The 10530-nt window shown below is 33.1% G+C and overlaps 1 pseudogene; it reads left to right on the forward strand.

Moving 5' to 3' along the window:
• The first annotated feature begins 9306 nt into the window (after positions 1 to 9306).
• On the forward strand, positions 9307 to 9807 carry LOC136404189 (uncharacterized protein C16orf52 homolog B-like; annotated as a pseudogene).
• The last annotated feature ends 723 nt before the right edge of the window (positions 9808 to 10530 follow it).

A 10530-nucleotide genomic window follows, 5' to 3' on the forward strand; every position in this document is an offset into this window, starting at 1 on the left:
TTATATGGATGGTGTGATGTACCAGTTTCTTCTGAGAGAGAATATTAGTACTCTTTTTCCTGAGATATGCCCCTTCCCTGATTCCAGTTATGTGGTGATAATTGGGAAATTTAAGTTATTATCCTTTCTTTTTTAACTCATCAGGAAAATTAGTAGTAGGTGGCAAATGTTTATAAATAAATTAATTGATGTTGTACATTCTCCTAGAAATAGATTATTCCAATGATAGGCATTCCAACCACATGGCAAAAATTAGATTTCTTCCCCATTTTTCTTAAAATTGGAACTAGAAAAAAAAAGACAAATTTAGGCGTGTGAATTCAGAAATGCTGATTACCAAAGTACCATTCATGTTCAGAAAGATGACCTGTAATAGAAAGACTGGGGCAGATTTATACAGTGAAGGAAAAACAAGAGTCAGAAACTTCTGATGTCATTTTAATATTTGGTTACAAACATTTGTGAGGTTTAGAGGCATTATAGATGTCTCCATGAATATCTAAGACTTCCAGAAGTTATCCCTTTTGATTCAGTTTTTACTTAGGTGTCTATTCACTGTAAATAGAGTTGTATTAAGTAATTATTAGTTATTTGAGTGTCCGAATGCCAGGAGTGGCACAAATTGGCTCTAGATTTTAACCACTTATAATCTGTATCAGTTGACCAAACCACCCCATATTACAAAGAATTAATACTACTGCTTAACATAGAAGTTGATGTTTCCTTAATGTCTCATAAAGTTTTAAAACAGCTTTAGTACACCTGGTATGCTAATTAATCCACAACTGTCAATGTATATAGTGCTTGCTATGGAAAGTTTATTATAATACATGTCCCTACGATTCCAACTTCTCACACTATGGATAGCTTGAAGTTCCTCATACATAGAATTTCTAAATCTCTCTCTGCCAAAAAATACTAACCAGAAGTAGGAATCTGAAAAAGCAAGTAGAGATGATTATCTGAGCTCACTCAAGTGTGCATGTTCACTGGATGAAATATTTGTCTAATATCTGTTTTTGGCCAAAAAGAAGTTGAAGAGTTACTCACATTGGAAACAAACTTAGGACATAGCTCACAAAATAACTTTCAAGTTTAAGAAAATAAAAGTTTATTTCTGGCAGTGCTAAAGGGTCCCACATAAAGATATTATTTGTCACGGAGACCACATATTTAAAAAGAGAAATTAACCTGATTCTATAAAGAAATAGATTTTAAAATGCTTGATTTATTTTAATTGAGATGTATTTGACATAAAACATTATATCAGTTTCATGTATACAATATAATGATTTGATATTTGTATACAGTATGAAATAATCATCACAATAAGTTTAATTAATATCATATATATATATAGTTTACAGATTTTTTTTTTTGGTGATGAAAGCTTTCAATATATAAATTTCAAATATATACCACAGTATTATTAACTACAGTCACCACACTGTACGTCTCCTTGACTTATTCATTTTATAACTGGAAGTTTTATATTCATATCTTTTGAACTGGTTCACCCATTTCACACACACCCCCACCTCTAGTCCCCATAATCTGTACTCTGTATCTGTGAGTTCTTTCTCTCTCTCCTTCTCCCTCTCTTAGACTTCACAGATAAGTGAGATTATATGGAATTTGTAAAAATAAACAAACAAACAAACAAAACAAACTTTGTTTTCTTAAAGAAAAACCCCATTTAAAACCTGGACATTCAGAGAAAAAACATCATAGACAGTCAGAGGAGTTAGTGAGTACAGAGTCTATATGGATTATTTGGAGTTGAATTTCTTCTTCAAGCAATGACTAAAGCATTTTTTTCAAGGCTATTATAGACACAAAATTAGGCAGTATTGTTTTTTAAAAAACTGGAAGGAAACTGAAGCAAGATTACATAAATAAGAAGGGCAATGAATCAGGTTACATATGTTATTAAGAAAAACTTACAGGCAGAGAAATTGGTCCATATTTTGCAGAGCCTAAAAGTTTATGTCTTACCTCATTCCAGAAATAGTTTGAGACAAAACATTTATACCTGATAGGGCTGCTCAGAAACTAGTCCCTGACTCTTTCTGTTAGGACTTCTCAGCTCTATAATAAAACCTTATATCAACTAAAATAAATTAAAATTTTGATTTTGGGGGGAAGGGGTGTACATACAATACTGTGTCCAGAAGATGTGTAGTAGAATTGTGCACCTGAAAGAGTATAATTTTGTTAACCAGTATCATCCCAATAAATTCATCCACTTGATTTGTTTTATTGTTTGAAATTTTCTTGTGTATTAAATGGATGAAGCAGGAAATTTTAGTTTATTAAAATTCTTTCTCCAAGTAGTAATAATATATATTTTTGTTCAAAAATAAGTTTCTGAGATATTGAGACAGTTGTAAACCTAAAAATACAGATTTTAGTAGTGGAGAAAGATGTGCATTATTGATAGAAAACAAATAAAACTATTTTGGGGGGAACATTTTCCCTCTAGGATTTTCTGACATTATCTTTTACATTATTCTCCTTTCTTTCTACACTCTCCCTTTTGCCGTCTTCTTAGTTTCAACTATTGCTTTTAATAATAACAGCTTCTGAATCTCTGCCCTTATTCTCAACCGCTTTGTTAATCTGTAGCCCTTTATTTAAAACTGCTTCCTGGATAAGTGCTTCCTAGATAACACATATTTTTCTCTCTCTGAATATATCATTTTCCTCTCAAACTTATACATTCTGTGTCAAAATTTAATTTGTATGTGATATAACTGTCATATTGATTCTTTTGACTTCCTTGCCATATCAATATTACCAGATATTGCCACAAATGTTGCCTCCTCACTTTTTCTTTCAACCCCTGCTATCTGGCAGAGACAGCCAGAGCTGCTAGTAGTTTGTTCCACCATGAGTGATGTGACCAAAATCTGAGTCTCACTGATGCCGTGGGAAAGTCACCTGAAATTGTAGGATTGTAAGTGGCTAATACCATACCATACGTCAAATGCCAAAAATTATTTGTTAACTTGAATAAAATGATAGATAAATGATTTAATTTTTCTCTCTTTTACTATGTTTTCTTCATGGTTAATGGTCCTAGGTGATATAATTTCTTAATGGCAAGAAACAAGTAAATCAGAAAAAAAACCTAAGAACTATATGAATCCATACATAGAAGGGACATAAAAATGAGACTCAGAGACATGAACAAGAATGTGATGGCAACAGGGGTGAGGGGTGGGGGGAGGGGGGATGGGGTGAAGAAGGAGAGAGGGGTTGGGGGAAGGGAGGGGCACAAAGAAAACCAGATAGAAGGTGACAGAAGACAATTTAACTTTGGCGGAGGGGTACACAGCACAATCAAATGTCAAAATAATCTAGAGATGTTATCTCTCAACATATGTATCCTGATTTATAAATGTCACTGCATTAAATTTAATAAATAAATAAAAAAAGAAACAATTGCAAATTAAGTCATAAGGCAATACCACTCCATGTTCATTAAACTGTTAATATCTTTAACATTATATCACGGTAGCAGGGACAGGTGGGATTGGGAAGCCATGGACTCTAGCATACTACTGGTTTCAGAGTAAATGTGTATAATGATTTTGGAAAACAGTTTACAGTATCAGGGTAAGTTTATAAAACAGTGATCTCACACTAGTCAAGCTTTCAAATCACGTAAGTTCATTGTATTAATCAGTGTTCTTCAGGAAAACAGCCATCAGATTAAGTAAGAGAGATAGTTGTTTGTTTGTTTTTATAAGAAATTGGTTTATGTGATTGTATGGGCTGACAAATCTGAAATCCACAAGATGAGCCAAGAGGCTAGAAATTCAGTTAGAGCTGATGGTGAGGTCTTGTCTTCAACATCTGAAGAACAGGTCTGCATGCTGGAAACTCAAGCAAGTTTCCATGTCTAGATAGAATAGCTTCTTCAAGAAATCTCAGCTTGTGCTCTTAGGACCTTCAGCTGATGGGATAAGGCCCACTCACATGAAAATTAATCTGCTTTACTTAAAGTCAACTATAAACAAACACCTTCCCAATAACATCTAAACTAGTTTTTGATTAAAGAACTGGACAATAGTTTGTCAAAATATCAGACATCCTATATATTAACCCCAATAGTATATTCTGTTAATAAAAGTTAAATTATATTATAATTTCAAATACTAAGTAAAATATAAGCCTTAAAAGATTAAGAAAATAAGGTAGTCTTCAGTGTAACAATCTGTATACTGCACATGTTTAGGCATATATGGAATTTGTTTGGAAGTAGATTAACACATATTTAATCAGTTCTTAAAATAAATATCACTCAGCAATTTCAAAAATGTTGTACAGTTATTTTAAATATAATATACCTTTTATCATTAGCAACTGGATTCTCTGTACATGGCCTGGAAAACACCCAAAATAGTTCTGTAGATGTAGATGATGACATTCTTGATGAGAACTGACACATGCTGATTGCAGTGTGATAATATTAATGTTCTGGCCAAATTCACAAAGGCTAGTTCTTTGAATCTACCAAACCACTCAAACTAAATGTCAATTATGTTTTCCTTCTAAATTTATCTTCTATGTCTCATCTGTGGAACAGAGGGCTATTTAAAGTACAAGGTCAAAATAGCCTCAGTACTAATATTGATCTAAAATGTGTTGATATTTAATTAACAAAGTGAATCTGGGGGGAATATAACAGAGCCACTGTTGAAACAGAAAAGGATATGCACATATGGACAGACTTACTTTAGATTAATTTTAATGAAAATTACTGATAGATATCCATTCCCTAGGGCTACAGACAAATCTGGTTTTGCCTCAATACAAGTTCACTAGTTATAATTCTTTGACAGTTTAGCAAACAAAACTAATAATATTGCAGTTTAGCTCATGATTGCCCTTCCCTTTTGTTTCCGTACACAATTAGTGAATACAATGACTGAAAATGAAAATAATACTAATGATAATTTAGCTATTTTGAATAATTTCTATCCCTTGTGATAGTCATCACATGTGAGAGTGCTCCAATATAAAAGAATGTGATTGCATATTGGTAGAGATAGTTTTTACAATTGTCATGACTCACTGTTTTTTAGTAAATGCAAAAATAGCTCTGAGGTTAATCTTCCATATCAAAGTAAAATGAGCAGCCACCTGCTCTAATGGCGTCTCAGGGCTCTGAATGGGCTGACGAGCCAGAAGAGCAGCTGGGGAAGAAAATGCCCTACGATGCCAGTGGTGTGTTTACCTAATTCTACTTTGAATCATTTTACTTTATTTTTCAGACGGTATTTATGTTTATTTTTTCTGTTTATAAAAGCAATGTACAATGTTTAATTGCGAACATGCAGAGTATTACTTCCATTTCAATATTTAGTAATTTACCAAGTTGTTAATTTTTAAAAATATTTTAGTGTATATACATTGTAGATTTTAAGAATGAAATAATACCATGCAACTTGTACTCATCATATTTTATTTAATAAAATATTTTGACTATTCTATGATATTAAAATACTCTTGAAACATATTTTATTTATGCAGTAATATTTCTGCCTTTGACAATGTGGTAATTTATCTAACAACTTGACCACTGTTCAAAACTTAGGTTGTTTTATTTTCATGATAACATAAATAGTGTTTAATCAACCCACTTAGATATTCATATTAGTGCATATTTTGAATTATTATATAAGAATTTAACCTATAGGTTAAGTTTTTGCATAAATATTTTGAAAAATCCAAAGCCTGATTGATATGCATAATGCTAATTTGCTTTTTAGAAATTTTAAACAACTTATACTTCCAGTAACCCTGGATGAAACTATCCATTCAAGTGTACTATTGTTAATGCTAAATGAGCTACTAATTTCTACTTTTCCAAGTTAGTAAATGGAAAATCATATCACTTTATTGCTATTATTTGTCTGTCTTTGACTTTTTGTATAGTCACAATATTATTACATTTTTATTTTTATAATTTATATAACATCATTTGAAAAATTACCTATGCTTTTCCTGTGTCATTTTTTAAAGGAGTATAGCATATTACTAAAACAAAAAAAATTTAAAAACTGTGTATGGATTGAGAACATCTACCTTTTTCTGTCAAATATTTTCTAATTTGAAGTTCCAAGGTGTAACATTTGTTAATTTTTTCCACTAATTTTTAGCTTGTTTATATTTAGTTTCCTTGTTCATGAAATATTCGTGAACATTTCATATTCATGTCGCACTTCCTTTTATTCTTTCTTTGTTGTACGTAGTTTTTTCTTTCAATTTCTATTTTATAGAAGTGATATATTCTAACATATTCTTGATATCGATAATCTTAAGAAATCTTTTCCTCAGCTACTGAGATGACATTTTCTTATTTGCTGTTCGTCTGAGAGTCAGTATGAAATTTTAGTTTCCTTCGTTCTTCAGTATTTTTATATGCAAATTGTATTTTAAGTCATTCTCAAATAAAAAAAGTTTTATCCAGATTCTGTATTTGTCCATAGCTTCTATGAGTCTCTATATGACATTTGAACTTCTTTGGAAATAGTATATAGTTTTGGAAGATACAATGTCTTGGGAAAGCTTTTTTATTTCATTTCTGGACTTACTCAGGTATTAGCAGCACTTTAAAACAATGGAATCCATAAAAAAAAATAGAAGCCATGGTATAATCTGCCACTATGAATTATTCCATCCTCACTTAATGGGCTGGATTCTCTATTAAATTCTCTCAAATTTAATTTTGAGAGCTTCATTTGCTTTTGACTTTTTTTGCATTTTTGTATCCATTTTATTCTTTGTGTCTAAATACTTTTTAAAAAAAGATATTCTGAATTATCCTTTAGATCAAAATATTATAGAACACAAAAATGTAAACTACAGTCTGACCTGTGGTGGCGTATCGACCTGGAAATGCTGAGGTCACCGGTTCAAAACCCTCGGCTTGCCTGGTCAAGGCACATATGGGAGTTGATGCTTCCAGCTCCTCCCTCTGTCTCTCTCTCTCCCCCCCTCTCTCTTCTCTAAAAATGAATAAATAAAATTAAAAAAAAAATGTAAACTACAAAATCAAAACGTGGAATACTCTTCTTTTGTGTATGTATGGGCTGGTGTGGACAGGGACAGGAGCACTAGTATTTAAAATCTGGTCTCCATATTCAACTCTTATGTTCTTCTAATAACTCCTTATGATAGCAGCAAAGGAAGAGTATCTAAAGAACACTGTTTTGTAAAACAGCATGAAATAGTAAACTTTAATCTTAAATAAATCAGTACGAAAAGTATCCAATGTTTATAAAAAGATGAAACTCATCACATTAGTCCTCTAACTGTCCAAACCACAGAATCTATCTATGTCCCACCTATCACCAGAGTATAGACCAGAAGAGTGAAGAAAATCCTCAGTAATCTAAGTACAGAATTTAATCCTATTCACGCAAAGCTGATAGGTAGCACAATGTAGAAGTAAAATATCTCTAGCTTTGTTAGCTATTCTGTTTTTTAATATCAGCACAGCCAATTTTTAGTTCTCTGACATTTGACACAGTGTTAAACTCTAATCCTCAGTAGTCTGCAAAATCAAGGAATGAATATTTTGTGAGGATTTTGCATAATATACAACATCTGACATATCACCTAGCCCAAAGTAGGGAAATGGGTAATTGGAGTTACTACTATTTCTTGATGTACAGCCATATTCTGTGACACAATCTTAATTTTTTCTCTGATGTCCCATTTTCAGGTACTTTTATATTTTTGATAAGTATGACACCTTTTGTAACATCAGTTAAATCTCATAATTTAAACACTATGATTTTACTTTCATGACAGAATAAACACTGTACCTAAATAAGTTTAACTTTTAAAAGTGGACATAGTATTTATTATAATGATCAAAACCACTATAGTAATTTATGTGCAAAACAAATAGTAAAGAGCTTTATAGGAGAATATGGATAAAGAAGTAAGCATTTTGATGAACTAAAATTTTATACCCATGCATATAAGTAGAATTTGAATTAAGTGATTCTCAATTTTCTAAAAATGTGTTAAAAAGGTTGTGGAAATGTTAGAGGTTATAAGAATTAAAGTGCACTTTCAAATTAGAAATATTTTGAGTACTTATTATTTTTATTGTATACTGATATAGTAATGCAAACATTAATAAATAATATACATAGAAATATATATTTTAAAATGAAATTATAAACTTAATTTTTTTAATATTTGTATTTTAAAAGCCTCTTTATGTAAGAATCACATTCAGTAGCATTTAAAAAAAAAACTATGTCCATTATTATGTAAATCAAGATATTGATCAAATTTCCTTTCTTCAACATCAGCGATTCATTAAAACAAAAATAATTCTTATGACTATACTATCTTGCAGAAATTATAAATGTTTTTACTAAGGTTTTTGCTTTGAACAGTCATCTATTATTGAAGTCATGCAGACATTGGCATAGAACTGGTCGACTACAGTAAAGACCAAATTTGTTTGCACCTGTTGAAATAAATTTCTAGACCTAAAATGGAACCCTTCTTCTGGGTCTGCCACGTCAGCAAACCAAAATTTCATGTTCCTATAAATGCTTTAAATACCCAGGCAGCCCATCTCCAAACACCAAGCCAACTGAGGGCTCTCTAGGCGTGTCCTCTTTCCTTGATCTTTCAACATTCAAATATCTTGATATTTATGAGGTGAAATATGCGCACCAGAGTGTTCCTGGTCCTTTTCAGCCTTGCTGCCTCACTTGTGAGCATTGTACTCCCTCCGTTTCCTTCGCGTTCTGAGCCCTTACAGTTTGTCTGTCTGAATACTTCTTGGTGGAAAACGCAGGTTTTTCACAGTGAGACTTAGTGAGCCACAATAGGTGGATTTGCGGGTACGTCATCTACGTGGTAAGCGCCTTCAGGAGGAGCCGCCGTGTGTCAGGAACTGTGCACAGGCGGCCAGACACGTTACTGCAGCCTGGATGGGGAGGATTGTTGCAGCCCGGGAAACAGTGAGTATGCTCCAGTCAGTCTAAAGCAAGATGGCAGCAGGAGGCTCACAAAAACACTGAGGTAATCCACACCATAAGCCGCCAGGGTAATTGGGAAAATAAATTAATACAAGAAACATAGACTGTTTTGACTAGTAGCACATTACAATGAAAGGAGGAATAAGTCAGAGCACTCAAAAAAGCTTTTTGAGACTACCAAGTAAACAGCGATTCCAGCTGTGCAGGCCATGTGCCGGCTTCTGGTCCTGGGCCCAGAGATGACACCAGCAACTCAAGGCCGAGGTGGGTGGACAGAGAGAAGGGGGTAATGAATAAACTGGCCATCATCTCAGGATGTCGCTTTCTAGCTTCTAATATCTTAGCAATTGCCAGCATCGCCAACCCTGACTAGATCAACATCGGGGAGTCTGTGGGAACACTCACTGCGGACCTTACGTGACAGTGTCAGACTATCCAGGGACTGGAGGAACGTGCATGCCACCTCACCTTCCCCAGAATGGGTCACCACAGTGGGAATTTATCATCGTGAGAATCATTTCATTCACTGTCACGTGTGGTTTTCTGTTGGCTTCTCACTGATGAAGAGAAGCTACAAAATGTGCTTGATGGATAGCATTCACTGGAATGATTTTTTTTAATGGATTCCCTAATATTTCCAATAGGATTTTACATCAGTGAAGTTGGAGGTCAACCTTACAAATTACTCAACAATACAGGAGTTAGATCATCTTATGTACTTTTTGTCTTATCAATTTTCTTTATAATAGTAGGACTTCTATTTGCTGGAAAAGTTTCTTTACCAAGCTGATGAATGTCTAAATTGCTTAACTTCTTAATAATTATTTTTATTTACTTATTCTTTAATTTTGGAGGGTGGGGAAGACAAAGGCATCTGAGTAGTCCTCACTTAGGAAGATGTTTAGATAATATTAATGTCGAAAAAAAGAAATGCTTTGATTTGTTTTCACTATGCACTTAGGATTTTAAAAAAAACAACAACAACAAAAACAAAACAAAATAAACAACCGAGAGCTTTTCCATAAGCAAATACAGACAATATTGACTAAATCTCCTAAGCGCATATTCAGGCAGACAGGTCTGCACTGTGATAGCAATATAGTTAAAGAGAATGCTTTCTACTTAAAAGCATGTGACCCTTTGTGACTGTGTTGTTCCATTTTTAACGTCTAAAGATTCAATTAAGGAAAAAATTCTAAGTACCGTATTTATGAATCATGGTGGTCTGTAGGAAGGCAAGAGAAGTTCCTGTGGGGCTGGCCTCACCTTCTAAGAAATAAGTAATCACAGCTCCCTAGTAGTAGTTATGAGCCTATGCCACTAGAAGGAATTGCCTTTGCATTATTGCACCAAGAAGCCAATAGATCAAAACTTGTTTGCTAAAATGTATGTAAAAAATCTGGTATTCCTCAATCTCTGTTTACAAAAAAGAAAAAACATCCAACACTAAAGAAACATATTGCCAGGGATGGATGGGTAGGAGAAATGTTTCTTAAATTTATACAAATATAGA

This window comes from Saccopteryx leptura, chromosome 4 (assembly GCF_036850995.1).
Source record: "Saccopteryx leptura isolate mSacLep1 chromosome 4, mSacLep1_pri_phased_curated, whole genome shotgun sequence".
NCBI classification, from domain to species: domain Eukaryota; kingdom Metazoa; phylum Chordata; class Mammalia; order Chiroptera; family Emballonuridae; genus Saccopteryx; species Saccopteryx leptura.